This window comes from Nicotiana sylvestris, chromosome 7 (assembly GCF_000393655.2).
Source record: "Nicotiana sylvestris chromosome 7, ASM39365v2, whole genome shotgun sequence".
NCBI classification, from domain to species: domain Eukaryota; kingdom Viridiplantae; phylum Streptophyta; class Magnoliopsida; order Solanales; family Solanaceae; genus Nicotiana; species Nicotiana sylvestris.
In genome coordinates, this window is record NC_091063.1 from 42,155,272 (window position 1) to 42,177,554 (window position 22,283).

Below are 22,283 nucleotides of genomic sequence, written 5' to 3' on the forward strand. Positions count from 1 at the left end.
TGCCTAACACCTTCTCCCCGAGTCAAATGAACCCCCTTACCCGAATCTCTGGTGCAGACTTAGTTTGGAGTCCAAGGTGTATTAAAGGAAAAATTATTTTTAAAAACGGTAACCTGGCACACCGAAATCAATGTCAGGTGGCGACTATGAGTTATTTCCTTTTGAACACAATTTTGTCACTTTTTTTTTAATTTAAAACCCTTTTCAAGCTTTACAAAATCTTTTTATTATTTTAAGAGGGTTACTGAAGTTTGTAAAAAAGGGGTGTGACATCTCTGGCGACTCTGCTGGGGAACTTGCAGGTTCGAGGTAGTACTTAATCTTGTTGGTTTTTAGGATATTCAGTTGAGGTTTTTATGTGTTTTGTTTTCTCTTTATTTTGTTTATGTCGTTTTATTATTTGCTAGTTGCTTATTGGTTTTTACAGTTTTCCTTTATGTGTTACTGCTTTATAATTTATCATCATTTGCATAACCATGGATCTTCTTTCTGCAACAAGTCTTCCGGAGTATGTTTGAGCGTACACGGTCTTTTCGTGAGTCATCCGTGTCTTTAGGGGGGTGGCGTGGAGCAGCCGCCATCGACCACGTGTCGCCCCGAATTGCCTTGTCTAGTGAACCCCAAATTTAGGTCAGCCTGTAGGTCATTCTTATTTGCATCATGTCATTTGGACCTAGTAGGGCTCGGTCCCAGGCACCGTGTCCCTTTGTAGGAAGCCTATCCAAACTTTGTCAAAAATGGGCCCGTGGCCCAAAAAGACATTCAATCATCCCTATGTGATACATGTTTCATCTTTGAGGGTAAAAAGGTCATTTGGCAGACCGATGTTTGGGAAAGAAGGGTGAAAAATGAAGCAAGTAGGACCCAGTTATATTTTTCTTTCATAACTTTTTCCAAAAAACAAAAGACCAAAAAAAATGAAAATGAAAAAATCCAAAAAACGATTTTGCACTTTCCCATCATTTTCCAAAAAAGAAAAAAGAAAAAAAATCCAAAAGGATTTTACACTTTCCCATCATTTTCCAAAAAATCAAAAAAAGAAAGAAAAAGAAAATCCAAAAAGATTTTACACTTTCCCATCATTTTCCAAAAATTCAAAACAAAAAGAGAACAAGAAAATACAAAAAGATTTTACATTTTCCATCATTTTTCAAAAAGACAAAAAATATATATTTTTCCAAATTAGTGTCTTTTTTTAGCTTTCTCCCATATCCAATATTCCCGAACTACGCATACCTGATTCTCGTCTTTCGGAGCGGGATACGTAGGCAACCCACATAGGGTTCGGTCTTCCTAGTAAGTCTTAGGTTCTTGGCTTTGTGGGGTCTTAGCCAAATCTTGCATGTTTAGCTACTCCTGGCCATATCAGCCGTTTTTGCGAAATAGGTCATTTCTGCAAATTAATTTTTGGGCCATGATTATTGGGAGTTGAATCCATATAAGCATTAGTAAGGTATTTTCATATCTGAGTAGTCACCCTTGTTGATTTTGCACTTATAGCCACTCTTGACTACGTAGATTAATTTTCAAAAAATAGCCCAATCGTGTCTTGCATGTGTCCAACAAGAGGTGTTGTGGTGTCGCATGTGTCTTCAGTCACTAACTCTATTTGATCTCATTTTTCCCATTCAGGTATGCATCAATTTGCTAGAGTTTGAGCATGACAAATACCCCAGGACAATCCTAGTCAAGACTATTGCATGCACGAGCTGCTTGAGGAAATTTTTTTATTTTTTAGTCTATTTTATGTTGTCTTTTAATTATTAGTCTTGTATAGTAGTATCGAGTCTGTCAGTCTGGTTAAGAGTTTCGAGTCTTTTGTTATAGTACTTCCTGTTTTGTATTTAAAAAAAAGTTATAAATGGAAAATTCAAAAAGATTTTTGTTTCTTAATTTATTTTGTCCATTACTTTTCCAGAACTCCTTGATCTGATTCATGAGGGACATGATATGTAGGCAACCTACATAGGGTTCGATCGAATCATTTTGTTTTGAAAAAAAAAAAAGAAAAGAAAAAAAGATATGAAATTGTGGATGTGAGAAATGAGAGGAAAGAAAAGAGTGACAATTAAAAAGAAAAAGAGAGGAAAGAAAATGAGCAAGCCAAGAAGTGCTAGAAAAGAAAGAAAAGAGAAGGTTGAAATGAATAAAATGGGGATGATGCCAAATGACCTTGTGACCCTCGAAGTCATTCTAGAACCATTAATTGTTGCTAGGGGTATTGCACGCAATGTGATATTTCTATCTAATAAATGTCCTAACGCTAACATGTTGGCTTTGTTTTGCTTCTTTTTGTTATTTTCATTATAACAGAGGGTGGTTAGTTTGTGGCACTTTGGTGATTTGTCAATAAAACACAAGGTCAAAAAGCAAGGAAGCTATGGCTAGCAAAGACTTGGATATAGGAGTTGTCGACCCTTCGAGAGAGATTGTGGAGTCGGATTCTTAATTGAACGAGGAGGTCCAAAGGCTGAAACAACAAATGTCTGAAATGTGTCAAGTGTAGGCCAATGGTCAAGGACCACCCCTTTCTTATGCTTTCCTAGAGTTTACACCCATCTCGGCTACTAGCACTCCGGTTTCATTGTACGATCAATTCTATCCATATAGGTTCAGTCTTTATCCCAATTGCACGACTATAGCTGGAACTTCTATTGCGTACTCCCAAAGCGTGCCATTGACAACCAATCAGACAACCACTACAGTTATGCCTGTCTTTATCATCCCACAGCTGACGGTGGTACAGAGGAAAACTCATGAGTCACAATTTGTTACCCAGCAAGAACAATACCACTCTCCTGAGTACCACTCTTACCTATTTGATCTTCCTGCAAAGATTGAGAAGCCTGGCCGAAAGATAGCACCGGAAGAAATAACCCAAAGACTGAAAAGCTTAGAACAATAGTTGAAAAACATACAAGGGTTGGTAGGTCAAAAGAGTATTGCCTTCAAGGATCTATGTATGTTCCCCGATATTCGTTTGCCACTTGGTTTCAAGACTCCCAAATTTGAAAAGTATGATGGACATGGAGACCCTATAGCCCACTTGAAAAGGTATTGCAATCAACTAAGAGGTGCGGGAGGAAATGTAGAATTACTGATGGTTTATTTTGGGGAAAGCCTTACAGGTGTAGCCTCTGAATGGTTTATGGGTCAAGACACATCTTGCTGGAATGTGTGGGATGACATGGCACATGCCTTTGTCAAACAGTTCCAATATAACATTGACATCTCCCCGGACCGTAATTCCCTTTCAAATCTGAAGAAGAAACCAACTGAAAGTTTCAGGGAATATGCCATTAAATGGAGAGAACAAGCAGCTAGAGTTAAGCCACCCATGGATGACCACGAGCTAATCACTGTCTTCCTTCAGGCTCAAGAGCCCGATTACTTTCAAAACATGATGTCCCCAGGTGGCAAATCATTCTCAGAAGAAATCAAAATGGGAGAAATGGTAGAGAATGGCCTTAAGTCAGGCAAAATTATAAGTCAAGCAGCTCTCAAAGCTGCAACTCAGGCTGTCCAAATTGAATCTGGTAATTTTAGTGGCACGAATGAGAAAGTTGAAGAAATCATGATGACATGAAGGTCGAGAAGAGGTCCTAGAAGAACATCTCGAAAGCATGACCAGCATCGTTTGTTTTTTGACGATTCCCCTGAGAGCCCACAATACTCTGATGCTCAACCTCAGTATGTTGTCCAGCCACCATGACACCGCAGAAGGCGAGTGCTAGCACTGCAAAATCTCCACCAGCCTCCACAAAATTTACAAGTGCCCCATAACCCACATCCAAGCTAGGGGTATAGAGGTAAACAAAGGTTGAACGATAATTTTACACCAATAGGAGAGTCCTATGCAAGCTTGTTTGAGAAATTAAAGCATTATGACTGATTGCACCTATTCCTCCGAATCATGTGGACCCGCGTGCAAGAAGCTTTGACTCTTCTAAAAGGTGTGAATACCATTCCAATGCCCAGGGGCACAATGTCGAAAGTTGTCGGGATTTAAAAAGAAATAGAAAGAATGATTCATGAAAAGATAATTGTGATCCAGGATAGTGACACCCAGAACATCGCGCAGAATCCTTTACCTGCACATGATGATGCACACTTTGTGGGGAGGATGCATGGTGACACAGAGTATGAGAATCCTCTTGGAAACTTGCTGACTGAAGTTAATGATATTGAAATTGGTGAAGGTCCCAGTAATTTTGATGTGCAACCCAGTGGCTAAGATGTCGAACTTGGTAATTGGAAAGACACTCCTTTCTTGACTAGCCAGGGAGGAGTTTTGGTAGTTTATTTTGTTGTCATTTCTGTTGTCCAGGTTATTTCGGGGTTCTTATCCGGACATTGTCTTGTGGCTCAAACCTTTCTTCTTCTTATTTTGTCTAGTTCATTTAGTTGTAGTAACTCGTCTAGTGTTATTTAGGATTGTTATAGGGTTGTAACCCATGTTTATTTTGCTTGTTTTGTTTAAACCTTTTTCACCATCTGTCTAATGCAATCTATTGTTTTCTGTTAGTTCTAGTCAGTTTTTGTCCGGTCACTTTTCCTTTTACAGTTCTTTTCATGCTGACTCTAGTGACATGACATGCGCGCATAATTCTCAGCCTAGTCTTGAAAGTTAGTCTAATCATGAAGCAATGACACAATTTTAAATATAATAAAAGGAGGCATTTGAGGAAACAAGTAAAGATTCATGCATCCTGAGATAACCTGAAGCTTAAATTGAGTGACCGAGGCAGTTAGTTTGGGAAATCAAGAGGTTAATAAGAGCATACACCAATGAAATGTATCTCGAACAGTTTGAGATAGATCAGTCAGTGCTGAAATGCATTCTTCCACCTCAATATAAGGTTGAATCAAGTCTGCTTCGAACTGGCAAGGATCATTCATTGGGACAAAGGTATTGCCCGTCAGCACTTTCTATTTGTGATGATGCCATCAATAGATAATGTGCATGATTTATTTGCTTATCTTCAATTGCATGTTTGTACTTGACATTTTTAAAGTTTGGTATGACGAAAGCAATTTATTCTGCTACATAAACTCTTTTATCGTTTGCTACCCCTTTTGATCCTTAAATTATTTTCTTTCGGACCCCTCTTTTGGAATCAAAAATAGAGTTAAGAACTAGAAAAGAAAAAGAAAAAGAGAAAAGAAAAAAGAAAAAAGGGGAAAGAGAAAAAGAAGAAAAGAAAAAGAAAAGAGAAAAAGAAGAAAAAGAATAAAAAAGAAAGAAAAGGAAAAAACAATAATAATCCAACTTCGTGTTTGAACTACGTTCGACCTGATTCTTGTCACCACAACATACGTAGGCAGCCTTACGGTTCGGTCGCACCAAATAAAATATTTCATAATCCCACAAAGTCAAGAGTGGGGAAGTCTTTCTTAGAAATTTCCATCAAAGCAAAAATCCAAAAAAAGAAGAAGAAGAAAAAAATTCCCCAAACTCCAAGAAACTGGGGCAGAAGTTTTACTTTTGGCCAAAAGATCTGATTCCAAAAGTTGTAATTTTGAACCCTTTCATCTTAAATTATTTTGAGCCTTCATGCCACCCTTTCTTTCCAACCCTGTCCAAAAGCCTACATTACGGTCCAAAGAAAGACCTTCCAACCAATCTTTGAGGATGTCAAATCAAGTGTGTGGTAAAAGAATGATCTTCTTGCATCATGGGTAATATTTTGTTCTCAGCACAAAGAGAGAAAATGACAAAATGAGAGAGTCTTATCTGTGAAAACCCTCATGGGCACCGTAAGGCGATGGTGAGTTGAAAAAAGAACAAAATGAGAGAGGCTTGATGGTGAAAACCTTCAGGGCACTACAAGTCGATTGAGGATTGTGGATCAAATGGGACAATTGAAGCGTTGAAGCCCAGTTTCACAGCGAAGAGATTAGGCCACTTAATCCAAAGGTGCATGTCATTAGAGATGTGCATTCGATTTATCGATTTGATTTTTACCCTTATCGATAATTACTTATCGATTATCGATTTGTACATATGCTTATCGTTATCGTTTCAATAAGGTTTCGATTTTTTCGATTTCGATTTATCGATTTTTGGGGCTTATCGATTCGGTTATCGATTACACCAATAAGAAAATTTGCGGGATTCCACGGAAAGTATATCGCTATAAACACGCCTAACTAATATGGACAAAAAGAAGATAAAATAAGATGAACACTGTTTATAACATAAAAATTATGTCAACAAGCACATGCAATGAAACTAAAGTAAGGGATCAAATGTATGCCACCAACACTCCAACGGTATATAAAAAAAATACATCATCACGGATAATTCTATTTTCCATTAATTTGAACTTCATTTCCTTGAGCTTTAAATATGATCATTCCTTAAATGTGGTAGATGAAATAATAAGGTTAGAGACTTAGGTAAAGAAAAGGGTATTATAGAATAAGGGTAATTTTTTTTTATTTTTTTTAGTATATCTTATCGGTTTATCGATAAACCGATAATTGAAGAGAACAAAATTGAAATAGAAATCGATAACTCGATAAGGAAAATTTCGAAATCAAAATCGAAATCGATAGATTGATAAACCGATAACAAATAATCGATTCGAATGCAAATCCCTACATGTCATGGTCATTAGAGTTGGTATCCACATCTGATAAGTTTCTACTTTGTAATTTTCTTGTTAGGTATCATCTCTTTCCCATGTCCCCTATTTTGTTCCTCTCGTTTTGTTTGAGTCCTTTCTTGAGTCTGTTGGGTCATAACAAGTGAGAAATGACTTCAAAATTTGCTACCAACTTTCCAATTGCACAAAACTAATTTGGCTAGCACATCAAAGTGGCATAAGTCAGGGAAAAGTGGTATGTGCACTGAGTTGGTAACAATCAACATGCTTTGGGATTCAGGTGAAATGCAAGGGTTCAGTAAATGTCAACTCATGAGCAAAATACAACAGATAGAGGATATTGAGATCGAATGGAGCAGAGGTATTTTCTGTGATAAGGGTTGATAGAAAATGGGTAGTCGATAACAGGCAAGGTCTTCCAAGTTGAAATCAAAGTTATCTTGGCAAGTGCAGAAGCGGCCGCCTTCAAGGTCAAGTCCACAAAATAACCACCACATTTAAACTCACAAGTTTTCTTTGTTTGAAACAGGAACAAAGTAGTGCAAGCAAGTGGGTTCAAAAACAAGAAAAAAAAAGAAAAGAAAGGAAAAGAAGAAGAAGAGAAGAGCCGACAAGGGGAAGTTTCTCAAATCTTTGCCCTTACCTGTCTTGTTAGTGTGCATAAGATGTTGCCATTGCTCTTCACATTTTTCCTCCTAGGATAAAAAGTCCTAGTCTGATGGATTTTTCTCCCAATGAAATCTTAGTCTGATGAATCTTTCTCCTAAGATAAGAGACCTAGTCTGATGAATTTTCTCTTAGGATAGAAATCTTAGTCTAATGAATCTTTCTCGTAAGATAACAAAAAAAGAAGGACATAGTCTGATGAATTTTCTCCTAGGATCAAAATCTTAGTCTAATGAATCTTTCTCCTAAGATATAAAACCTAGTCTGATGAAGTTTCTCCTAGGATCAAATCTTAGTCTGATGAATTTTCTCCTAAGAGATCAAAATCTTAGTCTGATAAATTTTTCTCCAAAGATAACAAAAAGGGAACTAGTCTGATGAACTTTCTCCTAGGATCAAAATCTTAGTCTGATGAATCTTTCTCCTAAGATAGAAGACCTAGTCTAATGAATTTTCTCCTAGGATCGAAATCTTAGTCTGATGAATTCTTCTCCTAATATAGAAGACCTAGTTTGATGAATTTTCTCCTAGGATCAATCTTTAATTTTCTTAAGTTATTAATCTTTAGTTTTCTTGAAATCAGGGGTACCGCCTGGAGAATAGGGTCAGTTTTCACTTTAGTCAAGCTTAGTTTATGGTTTTCCTCAAGCTCAATCTTAAATCTAGGAGATGCACTTCCTAGTCTGGGTCCTTCAGGTTTTATTCTTAGCAGACGCACTTGCTAGTCAAATATTCTTGGTTTGATTCGCAGGAGACGCACATCCCAGTCAAGTCTTTAGGTTTACTGTCATCATTGCATCAATAGCATAGGTGATTTACAATTTTGCTAGCAACTCACAAATCTTCCTAATGCAAATTGAAGCAGAAAATTTTGTTTGTTTTGTTGTTTTGATTACAGGCACCCACCTGGAGAATGAGGGAATTCGTTTCAGAATTATTTCAAGTTTTGGCAATCAAGCGCCCACCCGAAGAACAAGGGAATCCAGTTCAAGTTTTGCAATCAGGCGCCCACCTGGAGAACAAGGAAAGTCATTTCAGAATTCAATTCAAGTTAGAAGTAGCAGAAGCTCGCCTCAAGAAGCGAGTCAATAGTCCGAGATAACCAAAAGAAAAGGTCTCAATCCAGAAAGAAAAAAAGAGGTAAATCCAAATGCAGAAGAAAATGAAAGTTGTGAACTGCTCAAGACGTGGATGAAGTTACGAGCATTGCATGTCCGGTCTTGATCCGGAAAAGCTTAAGAAGAATGAACTAGCACCTGCAACTAGCAAGCGTCAAGGTTCAAATCTAAAGTCTGCATGAAGAACCATTCAAGACTCAAGATCAAGCTTCAGAAGACTTATAGATAGGAATTTTGTAACTCATAGTTGACATGCTTAGTTAGTCTTTTTCATTTTTTTGATTTTAATGTAATAATAGGACCGCGGATCGGAACCTCGACGGAACGACACCTCGACCGGCTCTCCACCTCAATATACTCCATCACTATTCCTACTTCTGAACTACACGTGGCATTATTCCTTTATAGCCAAGGATATGTAGGCAGCTCAGATACCAGGGCTCGGTCACATTCTCCTTCCTCTTAGTTTTTGGTCTCCCTAAATAAGGGTCGTGTCAAAAAATATGTCTAGTAGTTCTTTGTCTGAAAATACTTTGTATTTCCAGTCAAAGAGGGGCAGTTGTAGACATGTGATTTTTAACCCTCTCCGAGTTTTTACTCATTGTAGCTTTTAGATATTTAGTTTAGGCCTAATATCGCTATTTTACCTAGTTTTAACTATTTTACTTTATTTTAAGAACAAAAACTGAAAATTACCAAAAAAATATTTTCTTTTATTAAGTAATTGATATTTTATCTTGTTACTTTTATTTAATCTACTTTACATAAAATTTAAAAATACAAAAATAGTTCCACTTTATTATTTGAGGATATTAGTGTTTTTGGTAGTAGTATTATTTTAACTTTGCGATAATTGTATTATTATTTTAGTATGACATTTGAAAAATACCAAAAATAGTTTCATATTTTATATATAATTAGTTTAATTAACTAGATTAATTTTTGCATTATGTAGTATATTTGTCTTATATTAAGAGGAATTTAACTAAGATTTGGACATTTGTTTTTAGTCCAATGTTAAGGCCCAAATTTGAAGCCCAGACACCTTACCCATGCCCAATTACCCATAAGATTTTCTTTTGGAAAAAAACCCCTAAACCTTTATCATCTTCTCCCTTAACCTAAAAATACACACAAGACACATACAAAAAAGGGGCAGCCATCTTCGTCTACAAGACAACAACAAACCCTAGAGGACCAAGAGACAGCAGATCGGTGCCCCACCCTACCCCTACTCTCTAAGACCTTAGACCCCTACCCCATCGGCTCCCATCTTCTTCTTCTTCAGGACCTATAGCTGCCGCCACCAGCCTCTAACCCGCTGGAAATCAGCCGTTCCTGCTCCTCCATCTTCAACCAAAAATGGCATAACCTTGATTCCACCAACCAAAACAGTCGTTACTCCTCTTCACCACCCTATTTCCCGTCGTCAAACCACCTTCACCACCCCTTCATAGCCGCTGCCAGTCACCCCACTCCCTCCTCTCAAAAGCTGTTGCTTCTTCACCTTCAACCCAGCGGCAAACCCTCCCCAAATCAACGACTGGTCTTCTTCTGCTTCTTTGTCTCTATCATCTTCTTTGGATTTCGATTTTCATTTTTCAATATAGAATTAGCTTGAGTGTCAAAGGTTCTGTCCGAGGGTGGTGCCCGTCGTTCGGGTTCACGTTCGAGGTTCACGGAGTAACTTCCGGTTGCTGTTTTTCTATCCTAGTTCGTGCTGTGATTTGCTCGATTTTGGCTCAAGGGTCATGTATAACGTTTGAGTATCGAAGGAAATCTGATAACTCCTTTTGAGGTTCATTTCTCATTTTGTTCTCGCTTTAGATTTTGTGTGTGCTTTTGATTGATTTTTTTTTTTTGGCACGAAATTTGTTTGTTCTCTATTTGCAACTCTTAATCCAGAAAATGAATAGCATATTGATTAAATAAGTAAGTGCATACCATGACCCGAAGTTAGAAAACAGAATCACATACATAAAATGCAGCGTGCTTATTTATTCGGCTTCTCCTTTTCTAAGTGTACTTACCAGAAAAAGTTTCTGTATAAGGTTAGATGTCATTGAAATAATTGATTATGCACTTTAGATTGGAAAAGAAACTGTATTGAAAGAGAGACAGAAAGGATATACGGGGTTTGAATATCATAAGACAACTAAAAGAAATTGGGCTTAAAATGAGTCCGTTACTTTGCTTTATTTACTTTATTTTTATTTCTCGGATAGGCAAATCGTAGGCCGCTTGTTTTGTTTCATTCGAGGCGAGAGGTCGTTTCTTTTAGTTTATTATATGGGGAATGTCCCGCGCAATTTGTATATATTTTTATCCGGGGTATGCCCCGAAGTATTTGTATTTGGAGGCCGAAAGTAGAACTCGTAGTATTCTTATTTTCATTTTTCTTTTATTAGGTGGAGACGACCTCGAGCCTCTTGTGTGTTCGTTTTTCCTTTTATGTGTATTTTACCTCAATTTGAACATTTTAAAAGCCAACTAGATCGAGTACGCAACCGTACTAGTTACGGACTCGGGGAATGCCTAATACCTTCTCCCCGAGTCAAATGAACCCCTTTACCCGAATCTCTGGTGCAGACTTAGTTTGGAGTCCAAAGTGTTTTAAAGGAAAAATTATTTTTAAAAATGGTGGCCTGACACATCGAAATCAATGTCAGGTGGCGACTCTGAGTTATTTCTTTTTGAACACAATTTTGTTACTTTTTTTTAATTAAAAACTTTTTTCAAGCTTTATAAAATCTTTTTAGTATTTTAAGAGGGTTAGTGAAGTTTGTAAAAAAGAGGTGTGACAGGCTAATCTATCCTATTTCACACGGTAAAAGGATATTTTAGGCCCTTTTCCGCTCAAGAATACTGAAGATTGATTCCACGAGTAATTAACTTTCATTCTTTAGCTTAACTAATTATTGTTTTTCTTAAAGATGGCAATTAATATCTTGAAAATTTAAAACTTTTTTTTATTATACTCACGTGCCAAGGAAAAAGGAGACTACTGCATAGTCCAAGAAGAGTACGTCCACGAGAAAAATAAAGTTTTAAAAATCATGTCTGTTATGATAAATATCACATTATGGTGGATGTCTACTCTTCTTCCATGATCTTCATCTCAAATGCTTAGTGACATATTCAATGACATATTTTGTATGTTCAATGACATATTTCATGACATATTTTCTTCACTTTTTATGCCTATATAAAGGCCTTGTAATAGATAGGAAAATACACACAATTAAAGAAGAAATAAGAATCTCTCTTCCTCTCTTTCTATCTATATCTCTTAGTTTGTTTTGCTTGTTCTATATTGTTATTTTGGGTTATATTTTATAACACGTTATCAGCACGAGGCTCTACCATCTCAAGAAGATCTTTGAGAAAATTAAGGTATAATTTTTCTCAATTTTGTATTTTTTTTAAATGTCTGATATTATGAAAAGAAAGTCCGCTGCCCTTGAAATTTCGGGCAAGAGCTATATGACATGGGTATTGGATGCTGAAATCCATTTAGATGCAATGGGTCTTGGAGACGCCATTAAAGATAAAGATAAAGCATCAACACAAGACTGTGCTAAGGCCTTAATTTTCTTGCGCCATCACCTTGATGAAGGGTTGAAAATTGAATATCTCACAGTGAAAGATCCATTTGTTTTGTGGAATGGTTTAAAGGAAATATATGACAACTTAAAGTTGGTCACTCTTCCACAAGCACGATATAATTGGGCTCATCTTAGGCTCCAAGACTTTAAGTCTATTTCTGAATATAATTCTGCTATGTTTAGAATTACTTCCAAATTGAAACTCTGTGGAGATAATATCAGTGACTATGATATGCTTGAAAAAACGTTTACAACGTTTCATGCTTCCAATATGGTCTTACAACAGCAGTACCGAGAATAAAGGCTCTGAAGCCAATCTTGTCTATGATAATGAATTTGACATCACCCACTTGGATGTGACAGATATTTTTTGAGCACCCTAATGAAAAAATAAACCACTTGATCGGTGATGGATCTGTGGTTAGAGATGATTGAGCAATTTAATTTTTATGCTTTCTATTCGTAGTATGTAATGAATAAACATCTCGTAATTTTTATTTCACTCTATAATTCTTCTTATGCAGTTCTTAAGAATATTTTTATTTCCGAAATTTTATAAATTTCACAAACAATGAGTAATATCCTATTAATTAGTATTCTAGTCTCAGTGATCTTTTAACGATTTTAACTTTCCTATACATTGCTTTAATTCTCTTTAAGAAAAGGTTTACAAGCACACTGGAACAACTTTTGTTACTTCACCCTCAATTTTTTTATGAGTATGTTCTTTTCTTACACGGATCAATTATGTTTCATACAATGTGTAGGAAAATGCAAATAAGTTATACTTGTAAATAAATTTGTTGTAGTTGTATTAGTCATATGTGTACTTGTATTATTTTTTGCGTAATTATTTGTATAATAATTAGAATTTGCCAGAAAATGCATTAAAGGCTACTATTGAATTATTGGTTTAACTTTATTTCTTTTCCATTTTTCTCTAAAAATACTAATATTTATTCATATACTTCTTTTGTATGTCAAACTATGGGAAGCAAATATGGATATCTTTCAAAGCAAACTTGGATCAAAGTTCAATTATAAAAATATTTGCTTAATTGATTCATGTACGACACATACAATATTCAAAGAGAAGAAATATTTCTCTCATTTAAGTATGTGTAAGGCAGATATTACTACAATTTCTGGTAGTAGTAATCTAATTGAAGGCTCTGGAAGAGCTACTATAACTCTGCCTATGAGAACAATAATTATCATTGAGAATGCAATGTTCTCCTCCAAGTCCAAGAGGAACTTGTTGAGTTTTAAAGATATCCGCAAAAATGGATTTCATATTGAGACAATAGATGAGAATAATATGGAATATCTCATCGTTACCAAGAATGTCTCTGGCCAGAAAAGAATTATTGAGAAGTTCCCATCTTTATCTTGTGGCCTGTATTGGACAAAAATTAGTGCAATTGAGGCACATTCTACCTTAAACCAAAAGGTTACTGCTTACAATACTTTTGTACTTTGGCATGATCGATTGGGCCATCCTGGATCAATTATGATGAGACGAATCATAGAAAACTCAAATGGGCATCCATTAAAGAATTTGAAAATTCTTTTAAATAATGAATTTTCTTTGCACTTCTTGTTATCAAGGCAAGTTAATTATAAGACCATCACCAACAAAGGTTGGGATTGAGTCCCCTGCGTTTTTAGAACGTATACAAGGGGACATTTGTGGACCTATTCACCCACCTAGTGGGTCATTTAGATATTTCATGGTCTTAATAGATGCATCCTCTAGATGGTCTCATATATGCCTATTGTCATCTTGCAACCTCGCGTTTGCAAAATTAATGGCACAAATAATCCGATTACGGGCACAATATCCCGATTATCCAATTAAGTCTATTAGACTTGATAATGCTGCTGAATTTTCATCCCAAGCATTTAATGATTATTGCTTATCAATTGGGATAAAAGTGGAACATCCTGTAGCTCATGTTCACACTCAAAATGGCCTTGCAGAGTCTTTAATTAAACATGTGCAATTGATAGCAAGACCGTTACTCATGAAAACGAAATTGCCCACTTCTGTTTGGGGTCACGCCATTTTACATGCAGCAATGCTAATTCGTCTCAGACCGACAAATTATCACAAATATTCCCCGTTGCAATTAGTTTTGGGTCATGAACCTAATATATCTCATCTAAGAATTTTTGGATGCGCTGTATATGTGCCTGTAGCACCCCCATATCGCACCAAGATGGGTCCCCAAAGAAGGTTAGGAATATATGTTGGGTTTGAATCACCCTCCATTATTCGTTACCTTGAAACATTAACGGGAGACTTGTTCACTGCTCGTTTTGCAGATTGTCGATTCGATGAGACATTTTTCCCAAAATTAGGGGGAGAAATTAGTGAAACAAAACGTGAAATTTTATGGAAAAATACATCATTGTCTCATCTTGATCCACATGCATCTATTTGTGACACAGAGGTGCAAAAGATTATCCATTTGCAGAAAATAGCAAATCAAATGCCAGATGCATTTACAGATTTGAAAAGGATAACAAAATCACATATCCCTGCAGAGAATGTTCCAATTCATATTGATGTTCCTATTAGACAATCTTCTAGTGTCATAGCTAATGAGTCAAAAGCACGCCTAAAACGTGGCAGACCATTAGGTTCTAAGGATCGAAATCCTAGGAAAAAGAAAAACAAATGATCAAGATGACACTACGAAAGAGTCTCATAAAGAAATTCACGATTTAACCAATCCTGAGATTCATGAGGAAATCAATGAGCCTGAGACTCAAGAAAATAAGGAATTATCAATAAATCCAATCGATATTGAGACAATTTGAATCGAATGGATATAGTGGCAGATTACATCTTTGCATATAATGTTGCATCTAGCATTATGCAAGAAAGTGAGGATCTTGAACCTCAATCTGTTGGAGAATGTCGACAAAGACTTGATTGGCCAAAATGGCAAGAAGCAATCCAATTAGAGTTAAGTTCACTTGCAAAACGTGAAGTTTTTGGGCCTGTAGTCCAAACACCTAATGGTGTTAAGCCTGTTGGCCACAAATGGGTCTTTGTACGCAAAAAGAATGAGAAACATGAGGTACAAAGATATAAGGCACGCCTTGTTACACAAGGATTTTCACAAAGGCCTGGTGTCGATTATGAAGAGACATATTCTCCTGTTATGGATGCTATAACATTCCGTTATCTCATTAGTTTAGCTGTCCATGAAAAGCTTGACATGCATTTAATGGATGTAGTTACAGCCTACCTTTACGGCTCACTTGATAATGAGATATACATGAAAATTCCCGAGGGATTTAAAATGCCTAACGCACAGAATTCAAATTCCCTGGAAACATTTTCAATCAAATTGCAAAGATCTTTGTATGGTCTAAAGCAATCAGGAAGAATGTAGTATAACCGTCTTAGTGAGTATGTATTAAAGGAGGGTTATATAAATGATGCCATTTGTCCATGTGTTTTTATAAAGAAAACAACATCGAAATTTGTTGTACTTGCCGTATATGTTGATGACATAAACCTTATTGGAATTCCTACAGAACTCCAAAAGGCAACTGATTATTTAAAGAAGGAATTCAAAATGAAAGATCTCGGAAAGACAAAATTATGTCTCGGTTTGTAAATTGAACATTTGACAAATGGGATTTTTGTTCATCAATCTGCCTACATTAAAAAGGTATTGAAACGGTTTTACATGGATGGAGCACATCCATTAAGTACTCCGATGATTGTTCGATCACTTGATGTGAATAAGGACCCGTTTCGACCTCAAGAAAAGAATGAAGAGCTTCTTGGTCCTGAAGTACCATATCTTAGTGCAATTGGTGCACTAATGTATCTTGCTAACACTACAAGGCCTGACATAACTTTTTCGGTTAATGTCTTAGCAAGATATAGCTCTGCTCCTACAAGGAGACACTGGAATAGGATCAAACACATATTACGATATCTAAAAGAGACTACCGATATGGGCTTATTTTATGGCAATGATTGCAATCCCGATCTTGTTGGTTATGTCGATGCTGGGTATTTATCTGACCCACATAAGGCTCGATCTCAAACAGGTTATGTGTTTACATGTGGCGGCACTGCCATATCTTGGCGATCGACTAAGCAATCAATCGTGGCTACTTCTTCTAATCATGCTGAGATAATTGTTATTCATGAAGCAAGTCGAGAATGTATTTGGTTGAGGTCTATAATACATCTTATCCGAGACAAATGTGGTTTGAAGTGTGAAAAACTACCCACAATTTTGTATGAAGACAATGCATCATGCATAGCCCAATTGAAGGGAGGATTCATAAAAGGAGATAGGACAAAACACATTTCCCCAAAGTTATTTTTTACACATGATCTTCAAAAGAATGGTGATATCAATGTGCAATAAATTCGTTCAAGTGATAATATGGCTGATTTGTTCACCAAATCTCTACCAACATCAACCTTCAAGAAATTGGTGTACAAAATTGGGATGCGAAGATTCAAGGATGTGAGTTGATTCTCTCATCAGGGGGAGTTAATACGCGTTGTACTCTTTTTCCCTTACAAGGTTTTGTCCCACTGAGTTTTCCTTGCAAGGTTTTTAACGAGGCAACCAAAAGGCGTATTTCTAAACATGTGTATTCTTTTTCCTTCACTAGGATTTTTTTTCATAGAGTTTTTTTTCCTAATAAGGTTTTAACGAGGCACATTATCTTTGGACATCCAAGGGGGAGTGTTATGATAAATATCACATTATGGTGGATGTCCACTCTTCTTCCATGATCTTTATCTCAAATGCTTAATGACATATTCAATGACATATTTTGTATGTTCAATGACATATTCCATGACATATTTTCTTCACTTTTTATGCCTATATAAAGGCCTTGTAATAGATAGGAAAATACACACAATTGAAGAAGAAATAAGAATCTCTCTTCCTCTCTTTCTATCTATATCTCTTAGTTTGTTTTGCTTGTTCTATATTGTTATTTTGGGTTATATTTTATAATAATGTCAAAGTTATTCGTTCGTTTGATCAACATAAGAAGCTTTACAAAGCAAAGGGTCACCAATAATCCTTCTATAGTTATCCTATGGAATTGAACTAGTATCCTAATAAAGGTTTCGAATCCCTTTGACCATTGAGCTATGTTTTTAGGCAGCATCAAGGAGATTCAAAATATAATATATAGAGGTACAAACCAAATTTTGCTTGTATTTTTCTAGCAAAAGGGATTCGGGTTAACCCCTTTCTGTATTGGGAAAAAATTGAATTTACATTGAAGGTGACGTGGCATGACACGAGGACTGGTCAAATGGTCAAAACATGATGATTAGTTAAGAGGCACGAGTGACAACAGATACGGGGAACGAAAAGCTAAATAGGCACGAGAGGCAATTCGAATAATACAAGCTTCATACCTATTTAGGTCATTTAAAGCCAAGAGATCAGAAGGCATTGAAGACATGGATATGATGACAAAAAGGAGTCCAAATTCAATATTAAATACCCAATACGTTAGAGAATTGGTATTAAATAGGAATGATTGTGTAACGTCTTATTTAATGTCATTTATTGCTCATAATTGTCTCATTAAGGCTAAGGTATTACTCCTTTATTTAGGATCAACTATAAAAGGAGGAGGTCAGGTCATTTGTAAGGACAGAGGATACCATCAACATTACATTAAAATACAAACTTATCTACTGCTTATTTGTCATTCTCAAAAAGTCTATTATTTCTTTTTCGTCTCCTGATTATCAGTAGCCCGAATTTCTATTTGTCTTTAACTTTGACCAAAGAATCATATTTTTGGTTAAACAAATTGGTTCCGTTACCGGGAAATTGATAATCTTTTCTTTGAAGCTACGTTTTATTCGTCTTTTATCAACATGTCAAACAACAACGACAATAACAGTAATAATATATTGTGAAACCATGAAAATCAAATCCATCAAAATCAAGGTGACGTGGTTCCCTCCCCTCCAGATTCACCACGTCAATCTCGTGAAGGCACTCTAGCTACTGAATCCCGTGCTGATTATTAAGAACAATCTGAACACTTTGAAGGAGGTACAAATGAAGCTTTACAAAAGCTAATTGATGCACAGGTCGGCAAAGCTCTTCAGGCTCTAGTTAGTTGATTGCCTGCTGCACCACCCACACCAACTCCTAATAATAATACATTGGAGAATTCCCGTTCTGGTCTTGTTAATTCTGGGAATGGAGGAACCACCAGTGAACCACATGAAGGAGGACCAGGTAATTCAAATAATTCCTATTTGCAAAATTTATTACTAACCTTGCAGAAACAGATTAAGGAACAAAATGATCGTATTGAGCAAATCCCTGGAGTTCCGCCTGTAATAAAGGGAGTTGACATGGACAAATACTCACAACAACCTTGTAAGCCAAGTGCTGCTCCCCTTCCAATTCCGAAAAAGTTCAAAATGCCTGACATCCCGAAATATGATGGTACTACAGACCCACGTGACCATGTGACTGCATTTACAACAGGCGTGAAAGGCAACGACTTGACCAAACAAGAAATTGAATCAGTACTGGTCAAGAAATTTGGAGAAACACTCACCAAGGGTGCATTAACCTGGTATTCTCTTTTATCTGAAAATTCTATAAATTCTTTTGCTGAGCTTGCAGATTCTTTTATTAAAGCACATTCGGGAGCTCAAAAGGTTGAGAAAAGAATGGAAGATATTTTCAAAATCAAACAAGGGGATTCAGAGTTGCTCAGAGACTTTGTTGATAGATTCCAGCGTGCAAGAATGACTCTACCCCGTGTGCCTGACAACTGGGTTGCAATAGCTTTTGCAAGTAATTTAAATGACAAAAGTTCTGAAGCCACGAGAAGACTCAAAGAAAGCCTTCGAGAATTCCCTACAACCACGTGGAATGATGTTTACAACAGGTATAGTACGAAGCTGCGAATTGAAGAAGATACCGTACCTAAGTTTCATCATGAAGAAAGGAGCGGTTCCAAAAGATCAGAAACCGAAAAAAGATCAGGTAAAAACAGGTACGATCCATATATGGGACCTGCAAGAAAAGACTCACGGTCAAAACAAGATAGCCAGCAATATGATCAAAAATCGAGGAACAGGGACTCTGGTTCTTCATCGAAATTCAGAAATGATTGGAACAAACAAAAGTCACAAGATGATGATAGAAGTTTAAAGGCACGGTTCGGCGAATATAACTTTAATGTCACTACCTCCGAGCTCGTGGCTGTTTTGAGAAGCATGGGAGATAAGGTACGGTGGCCAAAAGAGATGCGGTCAAATCCAAATAGGCGCAATCCAGATCATTGGTGTGAATTCCACAATGATCACGGGCACAAAACTTCAGAATGTAGATTCTTGCAGAGTGAAGTGGATCATCTATTGAAGCAAGGGTACCTCACTGAGTTATTTAGTGAAAAAGGTAAACAAGCCTATATGAAAAATAGGCAAGAGCCACCAAAGCCTCCTTCACCCAAGAGAACAGTGAATGTGATAAGTGGGGGGAGAATATATTCACGGCATAACCTACACAGCGTCCAACAAGGTTTCTAAAGTAACAATTACACATGGGAAACGGGTACGGCAGGTTTTAGAAAATGAAAGTATTTCATTCGATGATGCAGATACCGAAGGAGTGATAACTCCACATAATGACACACTGGTAATATCTTTACTTGCACATGATACTAATGTAAAACGAGTTTTGATTGATCCAGGGAGTTCTGTAAATATTATACTACTAAGGGTATTACGTGCAATGCAAGCTGAAAACAAAATGATACCCAAGGCGCATACCTTGTCAGGCTTCGACAATTCAAGTGTGGTAATAAAAGGAGAGGTAATTCTAACAACTTTTGCTGCATGTGTTGTTAAAGAAACTAAATTTCAGGTAGTTGATATGAAAATGGCATACAATATGATCACGGGGAGGCCTTGGATCCATGATATGGATGTTGTTCCATCAACTCTACATCAGGTTGTTAAATTTCCATCACCGTGGGGGATTTATCAAATTTGAGGGGATCAGCAAACAGCCAGGAGTATCAACGCTGTAACAAATACGAGTACCGTAAACAAAGAAAAATAGCAATTATAAGAAACAGTTGAAGGTTCCAGCAATCAAACCTTAACTGAGCAAGAGAAAACAGATTTAGACTCGAGACCTGATACAATTCAAGAACCTAAGGAGAATGAAAATATCAAAACAACCATCGAAGAACTCGAGGCTGTGATATTATTTGAGCATTGGACTGAACGGAAAGTTTATGTTGGAGCTAATTTAAACTCAAACATGCAAGGTATGTTAATTGAATTTCTAAAATCTAACGTGGACAGCTTTGCTTGGTCCCATGCTGACATGACAAGAATACAACCGGATGTGATGACTCACAAGTTAAACGAAGACCCATCCTTTACACCAATAAAGCAAAAGAAAAGAAAGCAAGGGGCTTTCAAAAACCAGGTGATTCAAGATGAGGTCCAAAAGCTATTAAAAATTGGGTCAATCCGCGAGGTAAAGTACCCTAATTGGTTAGCTAACACAGTTATTGTACCTAAGAAAAATGGTAAGTGGCGAGTCTGCGTAGATTATACAGATCTTAATAAAGCTTGTCCAAAAGATTCTTTTCCTTTACCACATATAGATCAATTAATTGATGCAACTGCAGGACATGAACTTTTAAGTTTTTTAGATGCATATTCAAGGTACAACCAAATTAAAATGGACCCTAGTGATGAAGAAAAAACTTCTTTCATCACAGACAGGGGGACTTACTGTTATAAAGTAATGCCCTTTGGTCTCAAAAATGCTGGGGCAACTTATCAAAGGTTGGTCACCAAAATGTTCCAGGAACATTTAGGAAAGACAATGGAGGTATATATATATAGACGATATGCTTGTCAAAACCCAACAGTCTCATGATCATATTTCTCATCTATCTGTAACATTTGAAATTTTGCGAAAATTTAATATGAAACTCAACCCAGAAAAATGTGCATTTGGAGTTTCATCAGGTAAATTTTTGGGTTTTCTTGTTTCTAACCATGGTATTGAGGTAAATCCTTCTCAGATCAAAGCAATAGAAGAAATCCCTGATATCCTTACTAATAAAAAGGAAGTTCAAAGATTAACGGGAAGAATTGCAGCTTTGGGGAGATTTATTTTCAAATCTTCAGAAAAATGTTTTAAGTTTTTCTCTGCACTCAAAAAGCAAGATTGTTTTGAATGGAATGAAGATTGTCAACAAGCCCTTAGAAATTTGAAAGCCTATTGGTCAAAACCACCGTTATTGGCAAAACTAAAGGTGGGAGAAAATCTTCTCATCTATCCGGCTGTGTCTGAAGTTGCAGTAAGTGCTGTTTTAGTCCGTGAGGACCGAGGTAAACAATCTCCTATTTATTATGTAAGTAAGTCCTTACTAGATGCTGAAACACGATACCTACAGCTAGAAAAGTTAGCATTAGCTTTGATCATGACATCTAGAAAATTAAGACCTTATTTTCAATGTCATCCCATCGTTGTAGTTACTGCTTTTCCGCTTCGAAATATTTTGCATAAACACGAACTGTCAGGAAGATTAGCAAAATGGGATATAGAACTAAGTGAATACGCAATCATTTATCAACCCAGGACCGCTATAAAATCTCAAGTACTAGCTGATTTCGTGGCTGATTTTAGTCAGGGGATGCATTTAGAAGCAGAAAAAGAATTACAAGTTTTTAATGGTGCAAACCCGGGGACTTGGGTTTTATTCACTGATGGTTCATCTAATATAAAAGGAGCAGGTCTGGGTATAGTTCTCATACCACCTACGGGTGAAACTATTAGGCAAGCTATAAAATGTCATTCTATAACTAACAATGAAGCAGAGTACGAAGCTGTAATTGCAGGTTTGGAATTGGCAAGAGAACTCGGCATAACACAAATTATAATCAAGAGTGATTCTCAACTCGTGGTCAATCAAATGCTGGGGACTTATACAGCCAGGGAAACTCGAATGCAAGAATATCTCGAAAAGGTACGGGAACTAATTAAGCAATTCCAAACTTGGAAGGTAATGCAGATCCCAAGAGATGAGAATGTGGAGGTAGATGCTTTAGCTAATCTCGCATCTGCAGCTGACGTAGCAAACGACGCAAATGCTTCAGTCATACATTTATTTCATTCTGTTCTCGAACCTGATAAGAATGAGGTAAATTTTAATCATTTAACATGGGATTGGAGAAACAAAATTATTGTTTTTTTACAGCACGGAACCGTGCCTATTGACAA